Source organism: Typopeltis vanoorti, chromosome 1 (assembly GCF_054136105.1).
Source record: "Typopeltis vanoorti isolate ZY-2024b chromosome 1, IOZ_Tvanoo_1.0, whole genome shotgun sequence".
Lineage (NCBI taxonomy): Eukaryota > Metazoa > Arthropoda > Arachnida > Uropygi > Thelyphonidae > Typopeltis > Typopeltis vanoorti.
Genome location: NC_143549.1, coordinates 52,140,339 through 52,166,530, shown reverse-complemented (window position 1 = coordinate 52,166,530; position 26,192 = coordinate 52,140,339).

The following is a 26,192-nucleotide window of genomic DNA, read 5'->3' as shown; positions in this document are numbered from 1 at the left end:
ACCCCCCCCCCCTCTAGTAACCTGTCTCTTTAGTGACTTTCTACTCGAACAAGTAATCTATGACGAATATCTTAGATACGATTCTAATTAATTTTTTCCTTACTTTACTTTTTTTTATTCCGTGTTAATACGACTAAGGATGTGTAATTCTCCCTTTGTGTTATTAATAGTTCTTATGAATTAAAATAATTGTTGTTATTTTCTAATCCGAAGGTGCCATTTCCAATCTTAGAATTCATTAAAGATGATCAAAGGTGAATCAATTAACCCTGACATACATCTGCTAAAGGAGCTCTATCTTCGACCTTTCGAAGTGATTTAAGATAACAACAATTTCCTCCTCCTTTATTACGTCATTAAATCTTGCCTCTCAAGTGCTGCCTGTTCTTACCGACCGTATTCACATATGCCTTCAAAGTGCTTATTGAATTCTCCAACCAGAGCTATATCATTCAATAACATCTGGTTATCCTTACGTTTTTTTTTACTTTGCTATAAAGCTTATCGAATTAATCTTAGCTAGCGGTAACTCAAATTTTGCTTTATAATTTTAATTAACACTTTAGCTGTTGATTATATTTATCATACTTAAATAATTGATTTAACAGATCGATACCCTTGCCATAGCTTTTTAGCATTTCTTTAAGAACCTGGAATGTTCCATTAGTTTATTCTCTACGTGTATCATGAAATTTACTTCTAGGGATGGACTTGGACGTTAAGTTATACACATGTCCCTTAACGTTATGCAGTTTGCACTAGCAGGCCTCTCAGTTAATAAGTATTAATTAATTTTACCATTATTAGTTGGCTTTTATCATTCATTTATTTATTATTTGAAATTTCACACCCCTAATTTTTTTTTCCCTAATTGTCATGTCTTCCGTTGTTCTTAATTTCATTCTTCTAAGAGCAATTAGCATAATCACAAAGGAGCTCTATGCAATTAATATTCTTCAGAACTTCTTATCAAATTCAAGGTTCTTATAAGTTTATAACTCTGCTTCAGATATCTATTACAAAGTTGTGTATCCTAAAATTTAGACCTGTTGTATTATGAACATTTTATTTTTTCTGTCAATATCTTTCGCATTAAAATCTGACATTAATAATACTTTGCTTTTCCTTATCTCGACCACTGACACTATTAATTTTATAATTACTCCTCTCTCAATAGTGCAGTGCTTATTATACACTATTTCACTATCTCCGAAGTTCCCGCTCGAAAAGTATTTATTAATCCATCGATCTGATACATTAAATCTTCTTTAATAAGTAATAATGCCCCTATCCTCTTTTATCTATTCACTTTCTTCCGACAACATTATAATTACTGTACGCACTTCAGTATCATGAACATTCGTTACGTCAAGACTCATAAATCCATACAATATGAGGCGTAATTTCAGCAATTAATAATTTAAACCAACTTAGCTTATTTCTTAAGCTTCAAGCATTAGTATATAAGAACATGATACCATTCAAAGTACATTTTAAAATCGATTTTACCCAATCGCTAATGGATACGAACACGCCTCCTATTATTATTATGAATACCTTTCCAATCCTACATTTCATTACTTACTTCCTCTTTCACACACACACACAGCACCTTAAATTTCACTTTATGTATTCTACATATATTTATATCTACACACGAAATCAATTCAGTTTCGCTATCCCACTAGTTCATAGCGGTTGACTCAAGCATGAATAGTAATAATAGTAATAATAATTTACTCAAAAGTATTATATAAAACGGAAACAGATTCTTCACATGCACGAACAACGATGCAGGAATAGAAACACAAGCTGAAGTATCAAACGAGATTTTACGAAACCATCTTATCCCTTCTCAAACAGATGCGATTATAGACTTTCCACAATCAATATTTTGCTATTCGGTATCATGCATGATTTTTTTGAGAAACCTAAACCTAAATAATTTATGTTTAGGTTTATGATAATGATAAATGTATGATAAATTAACGACATTATCGTTAAAATCATGTTACACATACCATTTAATTAAAAAAAAAAAAAACGAAAATAAACCCGACTTCACAATCATGTTTTATGAAAATACGGATAACGATAGTGGTTGGATGGGTGAAGCAATTTGCTTTTCATATTTCCGTTTGTCCGTTGAGAGAATTACTTGGTTTTTGAGGTTTATGCTCGCCCTTTGGGGGCTGTAAGTTTAGGCTTGATCAGCAGATAGAAGGATGGCTTTTGTACTTGTAATGACCACTTTCTTTATAATCTTGTTTAATGAGTTCGTTCGAGTGCGTGGCGAAGTACTTTACTGCTATTGGGTGGAGAATGGAAGAGATGTATAGGGTGTTGGTATTTCGCTGCACTTGTTCGTTCCTGACGAACCATGAAGCATCTAATATCATGCGAAGGCACTTATTTTGCACTCTTTGTAATCATTGGATGTTGGATTTGGCTGTGTGACTCCAAGTCGGTGATAAATAAACTACTACTAGCATTTAGTTTCTCGCCTGTGCAATTGCACAAGCGAGCTTAATGTGATCAGTGAAATATAGGCCTTTTTCCAAATAGGCGCTGAGATATTTTGTTCCTGTATGCCATGCGAGTTTGGTATTAAACATCTCTATGTTTACTTCTGGAGATGCTGGTTCTCTGGTGAAAGGTATGAGGATGATTTTTTGTGCGTTTACCTCCAGTCTCCATTCACTAAATCAGTTTTCTAAGGTGGTGATACTCTCCCGGAGTCTTTTAGTTGAACGAATATGTATCATTAATATTGGCGTATCATCAGCGTATAAGGCTAGGATGGTCGCAGGTTTTTGTTTTTGTTGTGTGGGATATTTGCTTTATGAGCTTGCAGAGGAGACCGTGATGCCAAATTTTGTCAAATGCGCTTGCAAGATCCAAGAAAACGGCTCCTGTGTGTTTCCAGTTGTATCCTGTAGTGATGTATTCAACAAGTAGTTGGAATTTCCGGACAGTACTGTGATTGTGTCGGAAACTGAGTTGTTCATTTGGTGTGATGTTTCATTTAACGTGATCTGTTGCTTCTTTAATCTGGTAGGGATCATTCTTGCCCCCAATTTTCCTTAGGTGCGAGAGTTGATTGATGGCGCGATAGTTTTGGGGGAACTGTGGAGCTTTTCCTGGTTTATGTATCAGGATGATATCTGCAATTTCAAAGATGGAGGGAAAATACTTAAATCTTAGTATCACATTAAGGATACTGGCAAGATGCATTACAACTTTGAGAAGAAGAAATTTGATTATTTTCTTTGTGATTCCATCTGCACCTAGGGCTTTCCTGCTGTTGAGACGTTTAATGACACTAGTTATTTCTGTTGGGGAAGCGATACGAATCGCTTCCAGGTTTATGGGGTGGCTTCAAGTGCATCGAATATACAGGGATCTTGTAAATAAAGTTGAGGTTTGTTCTTTCCAGGTTGTTGGAAGAACATCTGCTTTTTCTGACTTAGTTGGTAATTTTGTTTATTTATTTTTTTTTATATCTTGTGGGTCCAGTGTGTTGTGGGGTTTTCCGGGCTTTGTTCGTTTCTGTATGATTAACTGTATGATCTCATTCGGGAGTCTGGTTTATAGTCCTGGTAACTATTGGCAGAGCTGTGTTGATTTGATTTGTAAAGTTGTTATTGCTTCATCGATGTCTTTTATTTCTTTATGGCAGGTACAGGACGGATATTTGAGGATAATATTGAAGAATTTTCCTATGATATGATGAATTAGAGGGTAAATGGATCCTGAATGCTTTAATTGAGTAGATTTGGGTAGTGATCTGAGGAGAGTTCATTTATCGTTTACAATTGATTCTGATAATTTTTTATACAATGACAATATCTGGTTTGTCGAAGGGACCAAAGTGTTTGGATTCAGATGGACTGGCTACTGCTATATTGTTGGACGTTACATATGAGTTGAGTATTCGTCCATTTCTGTTTATCATTTTGTTGGGTATTTGGCGTTCAGATCACTTGCTATGATAATGGAATCTTTAGCTCCTGGTATGGTGTTTAGATCTGTTGTCAATAGAGTTTTGCTGGGCGAGTTGTAGGCTGCGTAGATTTTGAGTTTTCCAGAGTTCCTGTAATTTCTAGGTTTCTGGTTTGGGGGGGAGGGCAGCTGTCATATTATGTTTGAGGTAGTTATTGACATGAATGGCAGTAGCACCACCTTTGACGTTTAGTCTGTCGTTTCTATAGGTAATATAGGCCTTTAATTTCGATTTATTTGCTAGTCGGAAGTGCGTTTCATCAATTAGAATTATTTCTGGATTGTGGTGGATGACGAAGTCTTGTAGTTCAAGAATCTTGTGGTGAGGCCGTTGGAAATCCCAAGAGGTGACCATAAGTGAATTTGTTGTCGCTAGGTTTCTATGGAAGGTTTTATGGAAGTAAGCTCAGTTTGGAAATCATCTTTCTGATAATCAAATACTGATAATCAGATACTCAATCGTGTTCTTAAATGGGTGTATCTTGTGCTGGTTTCCTTAATGTATTGGAAATAATAAATATCGCTTTTTATTTTCTGTTATTATATTTTAATAATTTTATCGATCTTCTCGAGTATTTACAGAGACACATTAAGAATATTAGTTATTGCTACATGAATTGCAAAAAAACATTAAGATAGTGTAGTAACATATTTGCATTTCTACTGTAAATTAACAGATATTGAGTTTGTTTATGTAGTGAATATAGCAAAATAAAATCGGCAATATTGCATTATTATGATGTCATAAAAGTACGATGTAATAATAAATTAAATTAAGATTTTTTTTACAATGAGAATGATTTTTTTTAAAAATCTCACTGGGCATTTATTTATGCAGTTTGAAAACTGAAACAGTAAGCTTAAATTTTATGCTTTAAAATATGTTTATATATGCACGTTTTTATATTTAATGAGGGAGGTTGTTAATCGATACTGTTCTTATTAAATAATGATATAATTTAGTGAATATGTTCTAAAATAAAGGAAATAGTAACTTTATGACGTGAGTTTGACATGAAATCGGCGGTTCTTAATAAATGAATCCAGACATACGATAAGAAAATTCCAATTAATCAATTGTTATTCTTCTTACCCTCCCCCCTCCGCCAAATTAAAAAAAAAATGAGATTATATTTCTTCTAGCAACTGCTTTTACCTTTCTTCTCAGACAAATGATTATATTAAGTAGTCAAGAGTAGGAGTATTAGCGTCTAGAACTTTTAAATTGATCGCGATTTTCCAAAAACTTCTTGAAGGTTTTATCTAAAAAAAGAAAAAAAAACTTTATAACATTAACACCATGGGCAAAGACTTATTTTTAGGAAATAAAAGCTCTGTCTCGCATCAGACTATTTCCATTTGAGATAAATGCGCGAACCATTTGAATGAAAGGCATGGATAAATTACAATCCCATTAAGACAGCCTTCCAATGACTTCAGTCAGATACTCAATTATTACTTGGTACCTACGTCTAGGATGATTTTCTCTTGTATTCACCCCTGAACTTATTAACTACCCCCCCACTCTTCCTATTAATCCCATAATGGAAAAAGAGGCAATACCACACACACACACACACACACACACACGGTTTCCAATAGCATTTTCCATTAGTTGGGTAAAGCTTTTTACGATGCTGGCGCAAGAAATAGAAGATGTCTGTCACTGTTTTCTGATATTCCCTTCACATGTCACATAACGTATTTAATTTGGATCGTTCGTCTCTGCTGTTGTTTCAAGCTCTTTCCGCGGAAACAGCGCATACAGAGGTAGATGCGAAACAGACGCACTGTCAGGTACTCATTGATTTGCACTCTGTCACCCAGCTTGAAAACCAATGCCTCGGAATTTTAATGACCGGCTCTGGTGTCTGGAGTAGATACACTTTGATAGCATGGAGTCGAAGTGATGACTCTTACTTTCTGCCTTTCAATCAATGTAGACGGGATGCTGCTTACAGCGGGGTGGCTGCTCGGTCTGTTTCGAATGAGGAGCGTTCTTATCTGAACCTAATTTCTGTTTTCTAATGAGATTCAACTGCCTTTCCCCCCTTCCCCCCCGAATTTATGGATGGGGACGCTCTCGGAAACGGAACAGCTACCGAGTCTGAATAACATTTTACGCCTAATTTAGTATATTCAATGAGGTCACATATATCGTAGATTACGGGGAGTATCTCAGCGAAAAGGGAATGCACTCAATAGCCATACGCTGAATACTTCATCGGAAATTACCCTTTGCAAAACATGATATAAAGCACTGTGCTGGTTTGGAAGACAAACTCCGCGAAAATATTGAAGCTACATGCATTGAGGCTGAACGAACGAAATATATATTAAATAAAAATACCGAACAAGCACAAACAGAGAGCGAAAATGCTGAAATCCAAAAAATGAAGGGGAAAAAAGGAAACGAAATGGAAAGCATGCACGAAAGAAAGAAAGCGAAAGGAAAAATGTAGTGAAAGAATTGAGAGGGAGATGAAAAAGAATAAACCAAGTAAAGGTAAGGAGCGAGAGAGAGAGAAAAGGGAGTGAAGAAAATGATAGCATAAAATTAAGAAAAGAAAGAAAACGAAAGAAGGAAGAAGAATAGAGCGAGAGATTCGAAATATTATATTTAATATAATCGGCGTCGGATACGGTGGAACTTAGCAGTATTTCCTTATCTAAGCGGCGTATATATATTAAGTAAAAAAAGTAAAGAACGCCATACAAGCATTCGTAGTCTCAGTATTTTCAATAGCATTTGTTGTTTTGTAAAAGGCCGACGCTCTGTTTTCATGGAGTGTGATGAATCTCTCAAAATGAAAATTACTCTTAAATATTAAGAATGAAAATATTCGTGAGAGCGTCTATAATAACTAAAATAAGATTTTCAGTTTTCACAAGAGATCAATTTTCTCACAAATATCACTTTGCTTAACAGTTGAAAATAAAATAAATTCTAAGGTTAACATGAAGTTGTGTTCCAAAAGCAAATGAAAACTTCCTACTCACTAAATTTTTCAGAGAGAATTTCATGACTTTTACAGCTTTTTGAGTATGTAATGAAAGGAAAATAAAGTAATATAGAATTGTATGTACTATGTAGATATTTTCTGTTAATGGCGAATATTTGAAATGTAGTAGGTCAAATAATTCAACAGAAGTTCATACACATAAACCTTACAAAATGGTAATATGGACATATATACGACAACCGATTATGTTAAACTTTTTATATAGTGACATGATGAAAAGTCATTAATTTTGAATGGTCTATAAAACGATCATCTTCCATTTTTCGACCCTATTTTCAATTTCAAGATACTGTTCATTAAAAGGCGTGAAAAATAAATTAAAATAATTTGCGAATATTTAAGGTATAATGTTAACCTTTCCACTAGTTTGTTTAGAAATCATTTTACGTTCTTTTAGTGTATATATATATATATATATTTATAAAGATTCGAGTATTTCATGGAAAGAAACGAATCTGATATATCTCTATGGATGTCGTTTTCACGAAAATGCTTTTATTCGATAATGCAGTTTCAAAGTCTACAATGCACTCCTCTGATAATGTTTATGCATTCGACTCCATTATTAATAATAAAAAAAGGTCATGGTTTGGATGTAATGTCTGAATGATGTTGAATATAATATTTGTAGAGAAAAAAACCTAATTCAGCCAGCCGTAATTTGTATTGCATTAGATGCTGCTAAGAATATGACCTGGAATAAGTAAGTAAGAATCGTTAGATTTGTAATGCATCCATTCATCGTAAGGGGGTTAATATTTGATTGCGGTGATGGATCTTGAGTGAGTGTAAGCAGATAGCTATCATAACAGAAGTTATTTTCTCTTGCTCGACTCTCATGGGAGTAAGTGGCAAAGAATTGTTTAGTTTGTTAGTGTTTTAGCGAGTTGGATAACAATGTTTCCTATCTATTAGTTTGTCATGATATGAGTTATATCTATATTACCTTTTGGCTGAAGTCTTTGGACTCCCTGGATGTGTCAAAATAATAATAATAATAATAATACAACTCTCCGTCTCCACCACTACACCGAACTTCTACTACCAATCATCTACATCAGCGCCATCTACTGCCCACCACCACCACCACAGCTAGTATTTTTTGTCTGTAAATTGCGTGTGTTCTGAAGGACCGATATACGGGATGAAAAACCCGAATTTCCAGCAGAAAAAACCCTGCTACCCCCGTATGAGATCGGCTAACTCACCTTCGATTAAAAAAGTCCATATAAAGATTCCTCCCGTCATGACGACACTCGAGCTTAGGCCTTTTTTCAATTGAAGGGCCGACGTACCGTCATTCTTCCAACTGTGCTACGGAGGCGCTAAATTAATTAAACTAAACTAAATTAATTATGGAAACAAATTGTAAAATAAATGCAAAGATAAAGTAAGTGAATTAATAATTTTAATTACATCTAAATAATTAGAAATTTATTAATGCATCAGAAAAAAAGTAATAAAATAGAAGATACCTTAATTGTATTTAAATAAATTTTATATAAATGATAGCTATGATGTACTTGTTGGTTGACGGGGAAGATGGATCGACCGTGAGATGCGGTGATCGATACCCTTGGAGGGTAATGGATGGCAGTGCTGTAGCCAATGAAGTTCTAACTGAGGCTCGCTATTGCTGTTACCCTTCTGCCATGATCAGAGCTTTAATAGCTCAATAACACCTTATGCCTACACTGTCCTCTACATATAACGGGGAAGATGAAAAGCATTATTGCTTCACCCCTTTAAGCCAGTCCTTATAAGAACTTGTTGGTTGACACCCTTGGAGGTTAATGGAAGGCAATGCTGTAGCCAATGAAGTTCTAACTGAGGCTCGGCTATTGCTGTTACCCTCCTGCCATGATCAGAGCTTTTATAGCTCAATAACCTTATCCCTACACTGTCCTCTACAGATAACGGGGAAGATGAAACGCATTCTTGCTTTGCCCCTTTAAGCCAGTCCTTATAAGGACTATAAGATTGTTGGTTGACAAAAAAAGAAGAGTTTCAATGAGGATTCTGCTTTTGGCTTTTGATGAGAACGGACGTGTTATTTTCGACTGAGCCTGATTACATTGCATACAAGGTTTCTCAGTAATCTCACATTGCACTGGCGCTGACACAATTTGATTCCTATTGTCTCCCCTTCTGCACGAAACATGCTAGAGGCCAAATGGCCGACAGGCCCCACCCTCAATGAGAACCAGTGTTGGATGTAAGGTTTTATAGGGAGGTAGGCTTCTAAACTGTGGCCAAGTGAGATATTGATACTCCTTTTCCCCAATTAGTAGGTTGCAACAAGACTTAATTTGCTAGCAGACCAACTCAGTTTACAGGACACTTGCTGGCAGGCTTCAACCCTTGCGGGATTATATACTGCTAGTAGTCCATCTAGGTCTACAGGATACTTTGCTGGCAGGCCCCTAGCCTTGCGGGATTATTTATACTGCTGTCAACAAATTTCTGCTGGCAGTAAATCGCCACTTTGATATAGAGCTGCAATGATATCCTCTTGTGAAATCTCATTCTCCTCCTCCTCTCCATCCTGATCATTGGAGTGAATGTACTGTTTTATAAATCCTGGCCAGTCAGATTTTAACTTGCCTATTATGAGTTTCAGTACCTCTAGGGACTGCTCCTTATTAAGGATCTGATCTGTTCTTTGACATCAAAGAACAGATCAGATCCTTAATAAGGAGCAGTCCCTAGAGGTACTGAAACTCATAATAGGCAAGTTAAAATCTGACTGGCCAGGATTTATAAAACAGTACATTCACTCCAATGATCAGGATGGAGAGGAGGAGGAGAATGAGATTTCACAAGAGGATATCATTGCTGCTCTGTCACCAAAATCCCCCTGTCAAAACAACTCTCAGGGGAGCACTCGCACTCTAACAAAAGTAGAAGAACTATAGAAGACCAAATGGATGAAGACATACCAACATCAGATGTCCCGAGGAACACCGAAAATGGTCCACCTGTTATACTAAGGGACAAGGACAAATGGACAACTGTCACATCAGCCCTTAGGGAACATAAAATTTCATATTCCTGGGCTAAAAATCAAGATGAAGGAGTCAAAATCCAGTTAGCCTCAGTCACTGACTACAGACAGTTGACAAGATTAATGGATAACAAAAGTCTTCCATATCACACTTTTGCTTTACCCAGTGAAAAGAATCTCAAAGTAGTACTTCGCGAGGTAACCGAAGGTGTCACCTGTGAAGAAATCACTGCTGACCTTATGAATCGGAGTCAAACACCAGTGAAAGTGAGCAGGATGCTCAGGGCAGATAAACGGCCAATGCCACTGGTACTCGTAGAAATTGATAAGGTATAGAAAGAGATATATGAACTGACAACGATCTGTGGCCTCAGAATTTCTACTGAACCACTAAGGAAAAAGTCGTCAGCTGGGCAGTGCCATAAGTGCCAAAGGTTTGGCATGCCCCAAAACTTTGCAAGGCAAATTACAGGTGTTTAAAAAGCGGCGAGGGCCACCAGACCGTCATGTGTACAAAGCCAAGATCCACACCAGCTAAAGGTGCCAACTATGGAGGACCCAAATAACATTACATGCATTACACACCCAAATAACCGAGGGTCAGCAAAAAATACCCTACCAACACATTTCAGCGATGATCAAGACAGCCGTGCAAGTCGCGCCCCGGTCCAAATTATCTCCAGCTTGACAACTCAAGAAAGGAAACAAATGCCCAAAACTTATGCAGAGGCGGCACGAACAAAGGCTGCTCCATCTCATGATCAAACAAACTCAAATCTAACATCAGTACTAACTGCCTCACTAGCTACCATGTTACAAGAATTCAGTATGACAAATCCTTCGCCATCCTCCAAGAAAAGATTCCTACAAGGTACCAACTCGATTCTGACAGCCCTAAATAATGAATAAAAGAAAATTCCATCCTAACTCTCTCATGATCACTGCATAGAACGTCAATGGATTGAATAACAAAATCCTAGAACTACAAGAGTTCACTCACAGACACAATCCTGACATAATACTGGTAAATGAAACACATCTCAGGCCAGCTAATAACCCCAAATTACGGAACTATATTATGTACAAGACAGATTGACTCACAATTCACACCCACTTCTCCAGCTGAAATATATGACATTATACAGAATTTAAAGAATAGAAAAGCTCCTGGGCCTGACAGCATATTCAATAAAGTTATTAAACTGCTGCCCCGAAAGGCCATCGTAGATCTAACCACAATAATAAATGCCATGTTCAAATTTAAGTAATTCCCCTCTGCATAGAAGTTGGCAGACGTGGTCCCTATTAATAAGCCTGTCAAGGATCCGCAGCAACCTCAACGTTATCGTCCCATAAATCTGATTTCTAGTTTGGGCAAAATTGCAGAAAACCTTATCCTTTCCAGAATTCAAGTCTTTGTAAACAAGTTAAATGACCTTCCTACAGAACAGTTTAGCTTTCGCCAGTTTCACAGCACTACTCAGCAAATCCATAGACTAATTGAGTTCATTTCCACAAGCTACACCTGGCACCAATACACCGGATCAGTCTTTTTTTTTTAACTTAGAAAAGGCATTTGACGAACTAAGCTGATATTAGACGGCATTCCATTGGATCTAGTCCACCTTATATAGCCATTTCTCAGTGGCAGACGAATGCAAGTCAAACTAAATGATGTATTATCTACCCAGCGACGAATCTTGGTAGGAGTTCCAGAAGGGTCTCTTCTGCCACCGATACTTTTCTCGATTTACATGGCGGACATACCGCACGATGTCATTTATCATTGTCCTCTACGCTGACGACACAGCTATACTAGCCAGATCTCTTAAACCTCATCTTGTCATCAAGAACCTGGGAGAAAACCTGCTTATTATTTATTCATATGGAGTTTCCTCCCTTTTCTCCCCAGTTCCTATTGAGGCAAGATGGGCCACCCCCCACCCCCCATGGATGGTTAAGTATTTATGGCTGTAGATCCGTGTGTTCACGGAGCCGGTTTGCCTGCTTGCGGGATGAAAAACCTACTGTCCACGCCCAAGACCGGCTAACTTGGCTATGGCTGAGGAAGATCCTTAAGTTCCTCACGTCGGCGACGGGAATCGAGCCCAGGACACTCCTTCCCCAGCCATATGGTTGCGAAGCACAAAGCCACTAGGCTAACGGCGCGGACAGAAAACCTGCTGAAACTAGAGCACTGGTTCTCCAATTGGAGATTGGAAGTAAACCCTCAAAAGAACACCGCCATGCTCTTCACTAAAAATTCAATATCTCCTAAAGATGACATATTCCTATTTAATATCGAAATTCTCTGGAAAGCAGAAGCCGAAAATCTCGGTGTACTGCTGGACAGAAAACTAACCTTCAGTCCACATACAAAAGCCTCATGTACAATTGCATCAAAAGCCATAGCGCAGCTTTACCCTCTTATCAATAGGAATAGTAAACTAGATACCAAAATCAAATTGCTCCTCTATCAGTTGATTCGTCCTATTATTACTTATGCGTCCCCAGCCTGGAGTCACAATTCAAGCGCAAATATCCTCAAATTGCAGAGAGTGAAAAACAAATGCCTGCGCATGATTTGAAATGCACCATAGTACATCAGAGATGTTCCACTTCATTGGGACACAAATATCCCTTATATCTACTCTTTCCTGCAATCTTTAGCAGTAAAGTTCTTCTCAACATCATCTTCAGATCCAAATGAACTAGTAGCAGCAAACTATGATGAATCGATTTCTCCAAATATAGAAGACCTAAGGCATCCTAATTCCTAATGAGGATCTATAACTCACACCCACTCGAGCAGAGCACTTAGCTCATAAACTTTCCCCTACACAGTAACCTTAAGAGATAGCAGAGATTATAAAAGCATTTTGCTTCACTCTTATAGGCAGTAACGTTTTGCGTTTTTTGCCTTTGGTAGATGCTATTAATTACAAAACTAACTACTAAGTTGTTTTGTAATTAATAGCATCTTCCAAAGGCGATATTCATCTATTTAATACCAAAATTCCACGACAAACATTTAACAAAAACCCAAATATCTCGGGTTACTACTAAACAAAAGGTTGTGTTTCAGTAATCATATCAGGCACATCTGTGCAAAAGTATCCAAAACTATCTCTCAACTCTAACCCTTGATTATTCAACGCAGCTAAATAAATACAAGGAACAATCAGATGGTGATTCGTCCTATAATTACGTATGCCTCACTAGCTTGGAGTCACACCTCCAAAGTCAATATACTAAGAATACAACGAGTGCAAACCAAGTGCTTGTGGATGATATTAGATATAAACCTCCATGGTTCATCAGAAACGAAAAGATTCATCGTGATACCAATATTTCATATATCTCCTCATTCCTTCGCGCTGTAGCAGTAAAGTAGTTTTCAAATGCTGCCACGCATCCAAATCAACTGATTGATCTAACAAGCTGCAGTCACCATCTTACTTTCCAATAATATCATTTAATACTACGGCCCCCACCGTGCGAGCTTAATGCTCACATATTATTCTAAACAACGCATCTTCCGTTTCCGTTAACGAGGAGTACAAAAAGCAGTAAGCTTCACTCTTTTGTAACAGTACCGTTATGCGTTTTGTAATTAATAAAAATAACCTTTTAATTTAATTTAATTATTTAATAATATTAATTTAATTAATGATGAAAAATTTTAACTTTTAATTTTAACTGACTTTTAGTGATTATACTCGTACTTGAGTGACAATATTTTCTCGTGTTCTTACGATGGAGCGAATTTTCCTTCTAACCTTCCTTCAGTGTTTAAAAACATTTAACAAATAATAGATAACAAAATATACTGTATAGTGCTTTTAACGTTAATTTTATATAACTGCTTTTTAATTTTTATTTTATAAAAATACTAATAATAACAATAAATAAATATAAACTACTAATGCCTTTCTCCCCACCACTCACCCACCCAAAGGTCATTGTTGCAGCTCTTTTTTTTTTTTTTTTTTTTTTTTGCTCCGTTTTTAGAAATCGGAAGGGAAACCGGTCGACATTCTTAACACCATCGAAGTTAAGCTATGGCAGGCAAATTCCAACATTTAGTAGTCTTCGAAATGCTAACATTTAATAATATAGAGTAATAGAGTTCTGCAGTGGATTTTTCGCTGCAGAGTTTAAAACCCGAGTTTCTGGGAGAAAATTCTCTATTTGTATGTCCTGACTAACTTGGGAAATGGATGAAGAGTTTACTCTAGACTACCAGAAGAAAGACCTTATAGATCAATTAGAATTGAATCTATATACGATCTGATCTTTCTTCTGGCCTTTTATCATTATTTTACAAGAAATGAGTCTAATAAATAATATCTAACAAAATATATATTTCTGTATATAAAATCTGGAAATCAACAATGCTAGAAAATAATGGGAACGGCAGACACGTACAGATGCCCTTACAGCTATTTAAGCATATGGTGGTGTAATGCTAAAAAACTAATCCATGGGTACACATGATTTTTTTTCTTACATTTGTGTGTGATATTCGAAACTCTCTCTCTCTCTCTCTCTCTCTTTCAGTAAGCAATTAAATAAATACTGAAAAGCAGCTGTACAAAATAATCTTATTTTAAATAATATCTTAAATATAAAAGCGACACATCACTATATTAAATATGCACAGATTCACTTAAAAGTGTGTAATACTTCAACTGCAATGACTTTAAACATTAAAGACTCAAATATCTCTTAATTATTGTTCATACTTTGCTGTCCCTTCTTCCAAAGAAACTATTTGCTCAGAAATAATATATTCAAATACTTCCAGACGAAGAAGAGCTTGCGTAGCCTAGTAGGGAAGAACGATGCTGTTTGGTTAATAAGATTTTGGTTCGATTGCTATGTAGTACAACTTTTTTCGTTTCTGAAAAAAAAAAAAAAAAAAAAGACAAAACTGAAACAAATTGACCAGAACACCCACAATTAATAGTCATAATACACTACCTCATAGCCTTAGCTATGAGGCCAGTGTATTCCAAACCAAGCCTCTGAATGAAAATGTTCGTACATCCAGTCACTAACAACTATCGTTAATGCTTTTCTTTTGTGACCAAGAGACTGCAGGTCTGGTCTTTCGGTTGCCGTGGTGATTCTGATAAAGTGGGTGCAAACGAGTGTCAAAAATGATATCTGGATTGTGGAATGTAGATTATGAAGGTAGATGTGGACCGCAAACAGGAGAAAGAGGAAGTGATATGATTGAGGCTTACAAACATCTGAAAGGGTCATATAGGATTTCGGTTGATGGAATTTTTCATTTTAGAGGGGGTGAGAGATGAACTTTTCCCGTATAGTGGTGCGTGATTGGAATGGATTGCCATTGGATGGTATGTGTGCAAGCAGCGCGAATGAATTCAAGAAGTATGACAGCTGAGGCAGGTGGCCTCCATCGATGAGGTCTGACTCCCTAGAGGTCGCTCTTAATAAATAATAATACTGGAAGCGAATGTTAATACTCTGGGAAAGAGGCCAACATCAAAACCTGACCAACTTTATTCTGTAATCAACCCTTCCTCCCACACACAGAAACACGCATGCGCGAAAGATTGCATAAAGTTACATATCAGTGCTGTATATGGAAACTATTTCTCTATTATACACTCGGGCCCTCGATACTTGTATATCAATGTATATCAAAGTCATGAGCGGAAAGCAGTGAACAACAGTAGATCATCTAATGTGCTTAATTCCTAGTAGGGCACATATATAAACCTTCACATCAACTCCGCCGAGTTTCGAGTTCTCTGCATAGTCATAGCTTGTGATCCATAGAATCTTTGTCATTACCCTTGATGCACATACAGTATGTATGTAGATATATAAGGCATATTACTACTAATCACGTAAGCTAATCATAACTGTAGGTTGCCATGACAATAGATATCTAGAGTATTCTGGAATTGTTTTAAAGTTAATACAGTGCTATTCATTGTACCTAAACTCTAATTAATAGTCCATTGAAGATTCGCCATTAGAATTCAGGTCTTAAAGGAAGCAGTTTTTTGTGTACATGTATCCGTTCCACTCAACAAAGTACATCTTGCTTTATTATTCAAACCAGTGCTGCTTTTTTTTTTCCCTTAGAGGCAGAAGACGATAAAGTTGAACAGCATAAATGAAGTTGGTTTTCAGATCAACACACTTCATCCCAGACAGGAAAAAGAACAAGTAATTTATGTACATAACCCAGGTATGGAGACCATTGGAGTTTCTTATGTATAGACAAGGGGGACTGAGTAGCTTTTATGTTGCAAGTGTTTGGAGTCTGCTAACTAAAGTTATGGCTCGTAAAATGCAGTAATAAAAGTGAAAGAAGGAATAGATATAAAAAACAGATCTCTTGCCTAAACACAATAATGTCTGAGACAGATGTTAATTTTATGAGGGTTTCTTTCTTCAAACAGCCCACTCTTTCCATGCGTCATCGGTGCTTCATAGAAGGTTTTGCTTTGTAACAAAGGTCATAAAATTACTCTTTTATTGCCTCGCGTGCCACTTATTTACCCTCGGATGGTAGAGACCACTATTGACATGGAAATGCAGGTATAGTCAACCGGAAAGTGCCTATAGGGGAGGCTGTAACAGCTCGAAGGTACTTGTCAACGAACCAGGAAACTATTTCTCGTTAACGGTTTAAAATACAACTGATATGAAAGATGTGAGGAGAATTATAACAGTGTGTTTGCATCTCAATGAAGGTCCTGCTGAATACAAACTTGAAATGTTCGCAGTGAAGAGGTGATGTGCCTCTCTTCAACATCAGACTGTATTACGGAAATCAACCGCGACTTTCATGGTCCTGTGGAAGTATAGAGGCGTTATTTTGGGGCTTGTCAGTAACTCATAAAAGAAAACAAAAATGCACTGCTTTGATACACTAATACGTGCTACCTTAATTACTTGAAATATGCCCTTGAACAAGTTCATCATTACATATGTTGTATTTACACATAATATACATAATTAAAAATCTTTGGTCTAAATTTTTGGTTTAAATTATTTAGATAGAATTTTTAATAAATACTTAGAATTTTATATTCAAACATATATATAATTAAAGTGAACAGTTTAAACTGACCATTTTAAATTGTTCAGTTTAAACCTATAATTGAAATACCTGGACAAATTTTATTAGCGTGCCAATCCCATGTTTCGCTAAGTCCTTCCCCAAAAGTTGTTTTAAAGATCCTGTACTCTGTTCAACAAACAGCCATCAGGTTGATTAATGATCCCCTTCTTTTACGGACTCACTCCACTACCTATCGCACAGGCACTCAACTTCTGTGTGCTTCTTCTATAGACACTTCTATGGTCATTGTTCACCTGAACTACCATCTATAATTCCGCCACTCTTCTCTTAACCTGTCAGTGCACGGGTAGAAAGTAGTCGGAATTCATTCGCAAGGCACTTTAAATTCGCTGTAGTTATAATAATGTTCTTTTTAATTTTTAAAGTAATCCCTGCAATTTTTTTTTTTTCAACAGAATTTTCTTAACATTTTCTCAATATTTTTCCAGCACTACAACATAATTTACTTCAGATGTACGAGTAACTACGATTTTCTTTTGTGTTTCTTCACCGTTTGCTTGTAACGATAAATTTTTATCGTTACCCAATTTTCATTAGCATGCAACCAGCTATAGTGGCTTCTTTCTTCGAAGTTAGAAATCGAATATACGCTGGATTATTTTCAATTACGATCAAAGCAACTAATGCTTTATAAGCCCATTGTATCGATTTTGAAGGATTAACAACGGTATTTCCGTTATGAAAAAAAAAATAAAATAAAAATAAACATAAGTTCTCTATAAACAGAATTTTTAAGTTTCATATACAAAATTAAAAAAGGTATATTATCATATTACAAGTAAATTCTAAAAATTATAACATTATTAAAATATTTTAGAATTTCGATTAGTTTATTTTTAGAAAATTTATAGTAATTAAAGATAATAACACATTACCGTTACACTAGCTGTGTGCTTTGCTCTGAAATAGAGTTGCCCAATCTGGGTAGTTCTGCTTGGTCTTCTGTTACTACTAGAAGTTACTTGTTACTATCTAGTAACAAGTAACTGAAGACCAGAATTTATTTCCTTTGCAAGAGGTTTGTCTTGTCTTAAGCTTTTCACGAACCATTGATGTTCTTTAGCTGTGGACTTCACAACCGCGACCGTCTCGAGGATAAGGTAGCTTATGCCTCCCGGTGTGCTGTCTTTAGATGCATGTGTTCATGGGACTGGTTTGCCTGTTCTGTAGGACGAAAAAACCTGAATTTCTGGGTGAAAACAAAAACCCATACCTCCGTATGAGACTGGCTAACTCACCTTTAGTCGAAAGAGAGCAGATAAAGGTTCATCATGTCATCGACGGAAATCGAACCCAGGTCTTTCCGACCAAAGGGCTTTGTCTATACCGACTGAGCTACGGAGGCTCTTGCAATGGTTTAGAACATTTATAAAGGCTTTTTAAGAAGAGAAGTAGGGGAAAATTGAAGAAGAGTGGGATTACCATTTTTCTTATGAAATGTAATCGGTGTTTGCTGCATTTTTTTTGCCCCAACTTAATCCTGTGATACATGCCTTTGAATAAGAAAATTTTTTTTTTCTAGACGATCTTTCTCTCATTGTTGAGATTAAAATGTTTCTCCAAGATACTTTGGAATTTTCTCCTCAAGTCAAGTTAATTGGTATCAGTATCCATATATCATTAAAAAATCGATGCAGCCCCTTATTTTCCAACTATCGTGATGTTAATACATATGTTAAACCAATACATAATGATATGGTATTCGGCCTGTATCTTCCCCACTGCAATTTTACATGAAAACGCTTCTTCTCTGAATCTTCAAAGATCAAAAATTATCTGAAAAGTCAGTCTCTGGCTGGCCGCCATAAATTGTGAAATATTTTCTTAGGATAGAAAGGAACAATCTTTCTTGCTGGATAACGATAAATTAACCAAACTTTGTGAGATGAGAAAGATGATTGATGTATAAAAAATACTAAAATATTTAATTTAGAAACGAGTACCCCGGCTTTCTGAAATCTTCCGGAAGAGAAAGCAACGGAAAACATTTGTGCATGCTAATCTTAGCTGCCAGAGTGTAAAAGCGCGTGCTAATTAGTAGTAGTAGTAGTGCTATTAATATTATTATTATCCAAGAATTAAAGTAGCTTTTATTTTTTCTCCCGTTTTAGTCATTTAAAAAATATTTTACACATCACTAATAACAATATACGTGACTAGATTGAGTCGAAATCTTTCTCATCTCGGCTGTGCTAATCAGAAGTTCTTAAACTAGAGATTTTTTTTTTCTTTTTTGAAAAAGTGAAAATTGGACTCGAAAACTCAAGAAAATACCTAATTTTATTTATTTCTAATTTTTAGTTTACATATACATCGATACATGATTCTGCTTAATGTTTAAATCCACGAATTTTACAAGAAATATCCAGATATGTTTGTTGCTACTTCGTCTTCATTTGATTAAGAATGTATTACAGGATGAGGGGCAGTTTTATCTTCAACGTACGAGTATATTTATGCAGGAGCAAGTGGAGAACAAACTGAAAATAAAAAAGAAAGTGAAAGAAAGTGAACAAGAAAAGAGAAAACAAATGATACGATTTAGATTCTCAGAATGGTCTTCATTTTAATTTTTCTTCAGCCCAAATAAATAAAAAATAAAATGTTTTTTTTTTTTTAAGTGTCTGTGGTTCGGTGATCACCGAGTTACAAAATTCCTTTAAATACGATCTTTGACCCTTCAATTTCACAGAAAGCAAATATTCTCGATCTATTTATTCCGTCTCTCTTTCCTTTTGTATGTTCCGAAATTTCCTCTGCCTTAACCACAGCTGATAGCGTTCCCACAGCAACGATTTACCTTGAGCTCTCTCGCTATCCTGACGGACCTAGCGGAATGTTCGAGATGCCTCGCAACGGACACTGTACGGCAAAGGGCTCGGTAAATAACCCATACTTTAGCGCTCCCTTGAGTCAATACGAACTTCCGTACAGATGTAGGGGGTAACATTTGCTTTACTAGAAGAGAACTAGTGGTAACCAATGGATACCAGACTGTATCATGTCCTCGAGCTTAGTTTCAAGTCTTCTGACAGCTAAGTTTGGCTCTCAGGAGAGACGAGACTTCTAATCCGTATAAGGCTTATCGACAACTGAACGAATATCAGTTAATCATTGGTCCTTCAGTAGTGAGCAGTTATTAGTCAAATATTTAGATTAATATTATGATGTTATTTCACCGATTAATGTCACCTATTATTGTAAATACTTCACTAGAAATTCTACAAAAAGAAAAATTAAATCTGTAGAGCAACAGATGGCGCTCCTAACTGGTTAAAAATCACAAACGTCTGTGTTGTGTTAAAACGCCATTATGAACAAAAGCATTCTTTAAATGGAACTGTTGGAATATTTCTAACGTTGCATACGGAACACGTTTCACAGTGTTGCTATGGTAACGTGTGACGTAATAAGAAAGAAATATCTCGAATTCTCTTTTTTTTTCCTCCATGAAGCCTTTATGCTTTTTTTGGGGGGGGGATAGCACAAACAGTAGCACAGATATTAAATATGCAAACTTTTGTTATATCTCTATTTAAATATTTATAACTCAAATAATTCGATATAAACATTAATGATTTAAGCAAAAGATAAACAATGTTAAGTATCTTGCTTCATTTTTAAATATTTAATCAAAGTGATCACAAACGCGTCGAATACTTTCAGAGGACTCGCTTTTATTTAACGTGGTGGACTAGAAATGCCAAAATAGCAAGCAAGTGAAGAATGTTAAATAATTAATTAATAAGAAAGTTTTATTTCAAGAGCATAAAACAAAGTGGAGGCAATGCTTCTTCTTCTTATTATTTTAATAAGTCAGCGTCAACGGCATCGTAACAGCAAAATAAAACGATTAAATAATATATCGATACGATCTAACCATTAACAATAAAGCCTTTATGATCTTCCTACTATTTGCAGTCGACTGCTCAAAAGATGAGTCGATATATGTACACCGTCCTCATTCCTTTTATTTTCTATTTCTCTAGTTTCCTGTATGAGTGGATATATGTACTGTATATGCATCATCCCCATTCTTCTCACTCTCTAGTCTCGGGAGTAGCAGGGTTGCTTCTCTGGTAACCTGGGTTTTCAACTTGCAAAATAAGCAAGAACGCGCTCACTTCACATGCATAATATACTTGCTTTCACCTTAATTCAACGACAACCTTTTCCTTTTTCTTTCAATTACGTGATGTTTAGACAACCGATCGAACGTCACATGTTTACTATCAAGAGGGTTATTTAAAGAAAATATCATTATTTAAATTAATGGGATATTAAATCCCACATTATTTCAAAGCCGAATAAGGAACTCGCTGATGAGACCTCAAAAAAGGTCGAAACTGGTCTGGGTAGTGACCTTCTTTCATAATGTAGAACAGTAATACATCTCCTGTTGTTTTACATTATGGGTAAATACTAAGAACATCGGATCTTGCTCCACCTTTGCAACGAGTTGCCCTAGCATTGCACTACCATGTGTTGGTTTAAATGTTGACATGAACTTAGATTAGATTTCTATCTTTGAGTTCCTTATTCGGCTTTGAAATAATGTGGGATTTAATATCCCCTTAATTTGAAATAATGTGGGATTTAATAATTATTCCCTTAATTTAAATAATTTGAAATAATATGGGATTTAATAATATTCCCTTAAAATAAAATATCCCTTAATTTATTAAACATAAATTTTAAATTAAATAATAATATTCCCTTAAAATAAAATATCCCCTTAATAAAATTTATTAAACATAAATTTTAAATTAAATTAAATTAATTAAAACTAATTTTTAAACATAAATTTTTAAACATAAATTTTAAATTAAATTAAATAAATTAAAACTAATTTATTAAACATAAATTTTAAATTAAATTAAATAAATTAAAAATAATTTATTAAACATAAATTTTTAATTAAATAAATTAAATTTCAATTCCACCGAATCGAAATCTTTTGGCTCTTTATTTTAAATAAAATATCATATTAATGAAAAGGCGTATTTCAAAAGCAATCATATTATTATTAAGCTCCAAAGAAAATAAAAACTAAATAATAATAACAATTATTGTTATTATTAAATAATAATAATTATTATTAATAATAAGAAATAATAATAATTATTATTATTATTATTAGTAGTAGTAGTAGTAGTAGCAGTAAAAATAGTAGTAGTGGAAGTAGCAGAGTATTTTGCTAAAATATTTTCTGAATCGAAATTAGCACTATTAGTATACGATTCCTTGATACCTAAACGAAAAATTTAAAACGAAGAAATGAATTTCAAGAAAGTTAAACAATGAAAATCATACTTCCAAACAGTAGTGGAGGATTTAGGATACGCGAGGTTTTAAATCGGGGTCTCAAATGGCTGTAAAGCTACATTTCGTGCATTTTTCGGCTAGAAAAATTTATCGATATAAACTTGATATAACGAGCAAATTACAAAACAAAACAAAATTAAGAGAATGTTAGTGGGCCGCATATAGACGCACCATTTTGGTGCTTTTGTCCTGTTCCATACAGATTTATACGTCATTTTTGAAAATATTTGTTTAAATTCCAAGATGCTAACAGACTACCAAATGTTTGCCAATAAACTCTAACTTTTATGTATAGAAAAGGATCTTGTTATGAACATTTTTTATCCATACATATTCTAGCTACGATCAATAAACGTTAAATCTATCTTACACTGTGTGAAACAAAACATAGAACTTGTTCAAGCCTCTAGTAATCAACTTGTGGACTCAAACTGAGGAAAGAAATTCATCCACGGCCTACCACCTTCTTACTCTCAGTATGTTCATTTATTTTTTCGTGTGGCACTAAGTATATAAACTTAGCAACATTAAATACTTTCATCTTTAGATCAAGAGAACGCCTGGATAGCTTACCCCTAAATTCGCTTGTCCTACCTAGGGTTCCTTCCCGAGAATTCCGTGGAAAAATCCGAAATTTTAGAATTCCCGACTGCTGGGAATAGGAGAAAAATAATCTCGTCCACACTCACCCTTCTTCGCTGTAATTCCAATCTTTTTATAGGTGTCTATTTATGTGCAGTGTAAAAGTTTAGTAAAATAATTATGTAATTCTTAATAATTATTAACGGTTATCCCAGAGGGCAACAGTTTATTCTGACGAGCTCCATTTTAACAAAACTGTCATTTATAAATTCTTCCTGGTCATTAATTATTGATTGATTATTTAAGTTACTTAAAGATGAGACGATAAAGATAATAATAAAGATGCTATTATTATCATCATTTTTCTTCTGAGGGATCACTTGTTGTGATCTCATGCGAGAATGCTTGAAATCCTGATCATCCATCTCCTTCCGTATCCCTCATCATCACTTGTTTCATTGAACTCTGATGGATCTTCTGTCTTTTCCATTTGAGAAGCCAGTAGAATACTCACTTAAGCATTTTATCCTGTCAGTTCGCATACTGGAAGTCTTGCAGTGCCATCTATTGCAAAAACTATGCAATTCATTTCTGCACTAGAGTAGGCATGTACAAACTGTTGTGTACAGTTTTCAATTGTTACAAATGCCTTGCATGAACACTACACTAGAATATTCTTCTTTGAAGCTTTCTGTCTCTGATAAAAGATTTGCCAAATACAATAAGAGATACGTGTAGGGAGTGAAAATTACAGATAAGAGTACTATAGATTTACTTATAGCAAAGAATTCTATTTATTTCCCTGTTATTTAATATTAACCGATTGTAATCAGAACTAATTACCATCATAATTATTTTTTCCAGAAGATAAACTGATATTTATTAAACGATGCTACTAGCTGACTTCGCCTTTTGCGAGCCAATTACCGATTATTTATTTGTTCCATTTCGTGCTTCATTCTGTTAAAATAATTCTACGATTCTTGATTATGAGATAAACGGATAATGTTAAAATTGTCATTTTTCGCCGTGCTAATTGTTTAATGTTTTGTTAGGCCTACCATTTATTAAAAATACTCGTATTTCTTCATTGTTTAACGTCAATTATCCTCTCTTTTCTATTTTTTGTCGTATTTATTAATATCTAAACATGCTTAATAAGATGTTTTATATTATGTAATCCGTAAGAGATCTTATTCCTCTGAGGCGTTTATAAAGTCTTCTCAATTCTTTCCACTTATTCTATGCCTTTAAAACAAAAGACAACTCCAGTAGATATAGTGAATGAGTTTAATTATATTTTCTTCTTTTCACTGAATAAAATCCATATATTTTTCCAACGCTATGCGTCACGTGAATAATAACGTTGTCATGGCAATGCCAGTACCATCTGTTAATTTCAACAATGCCTAAAGCAAACTTCCACGCGCTTAGTATTGTTAATTTCAATGACGTGCTTCTATGCACACATTTTTTTTTAAAGATGCCATTTTTTTTTATCCTTCTTAACATTTATAGGTTGTATTTAGAAATTACTAGCGATAAATTTTAAGGGACATAACAGCTTCTGTCGCAATATAGCTTTTTAATTGCACCCTCGGTGAAGAGGAAAATGTTATATTAACATGTTTCGGCTAATTTATCACGAAAAAATAGTGACAAGTTATTTTTTTAATCGCAATTTGATTACTTTATAAAACATGAATTATCTTTCTTTTTCGATCTCTATTCTGTTTCCCCCATCCTTGAATAAACAAATGCCAGCGATTATATTATTATTATTCGTTTTTTTTTAACTACTAATTTCTCTTATGCCATGCTCCATGCAGTATTTCAGTTTTCTGAAGCACAATATATGTAAAATCAGTATTAGCATTTTATATACTGGGTAGTATAAGCCTTTGCCTTTATATAATAGCGTACAAATTGTAGTTAAATTTTTGAAAAATTGAAGAATTCCTTTAGCTTCTGTAATATATTAGTACCTACTGATTACTGTGTATAAAAATAGTGTGTGTGTGTGTGTGTGTGTGTGTGTGTGTGTGTGTGTGTGTGTGTGTGTGTGTGTGTGTGTGTGTGTGTGTGTGTGTGTGTGTAATCTATTAAAAGTCCAACAGTGTCACTGTAAACCCATTACCTTTATCCAACTCAGCTGCCACTGTATTACAAAACGTAAGCACGTTACTGAGGCACAATCATCTACTCTTCACAGAACCATGCCCCCACCCCCACCCCCATATAGTATCCTATTTCTGTCTATCCAGTCCTGCATTTTGTTAGCAAACTTCTCTAATACCTATGACTCCTGATATGCTGATCGGTCGGTAATTTGCTACATCAGTCTTGAAGTCTTTTTTATGCAATGTAGGTATTTTACCCTCTTTCCTCTCCCTTGGGATTAACCCAAAGCCGAGACTTAAATTAAAGAAGATGGCCAAAGACACTGCCAATTCTCTAGCACCTTCTCGTAAAACTCGAGCTGGTATACCACCTAATCCCATAGCTCCATTCACATCGAAGTGAATATATTTTTGCAAAGTGTTTACTTAGTAATTCTATTAATTCGACTGATTCAGTTACCTCCCTGCGATCGGCATTCATTAAAAATCATTCTGCCTTAATCATTCTTCCTTTTACTTTCAACATACCAAAAATATTGTTATTACTTCCCTCAAACACCCCTTTACCTCACTCACTCCACAAGTTCCACATCATTCCTCCTGCATAACCTACGCATCGACTAATTCGTTATTATGGCCCTCCTACACAGTTCAACGCTGTCATACTGCGGCAACAGACTCACTATCTCAACTCTGTCGTTTTTCTTTTGTAATTTCAGTATTTTTTTCATGTCCTCCCTCATACATACCATACTTTTTCCCTTTCAAATCATTCGTTCCATCCTGACCGCGATCGGTTTCATTTCTTCCTTATTTTCATTGCTCTTCGTATTTTAATTTTCTTGATGTTCTAAAAGGTATAGGGCACCTTCTCTGATGCAAACTTGTTTCTTTTCTTTGCGGAATATTTTTGGTGATCTCAAAACCGCTCAGGGTGTGTGCGTTTTATATTGCAATTTCAGGATGGTGACTGTCTGATCACTGCCTCTCTACATCAGAGTTTTGTA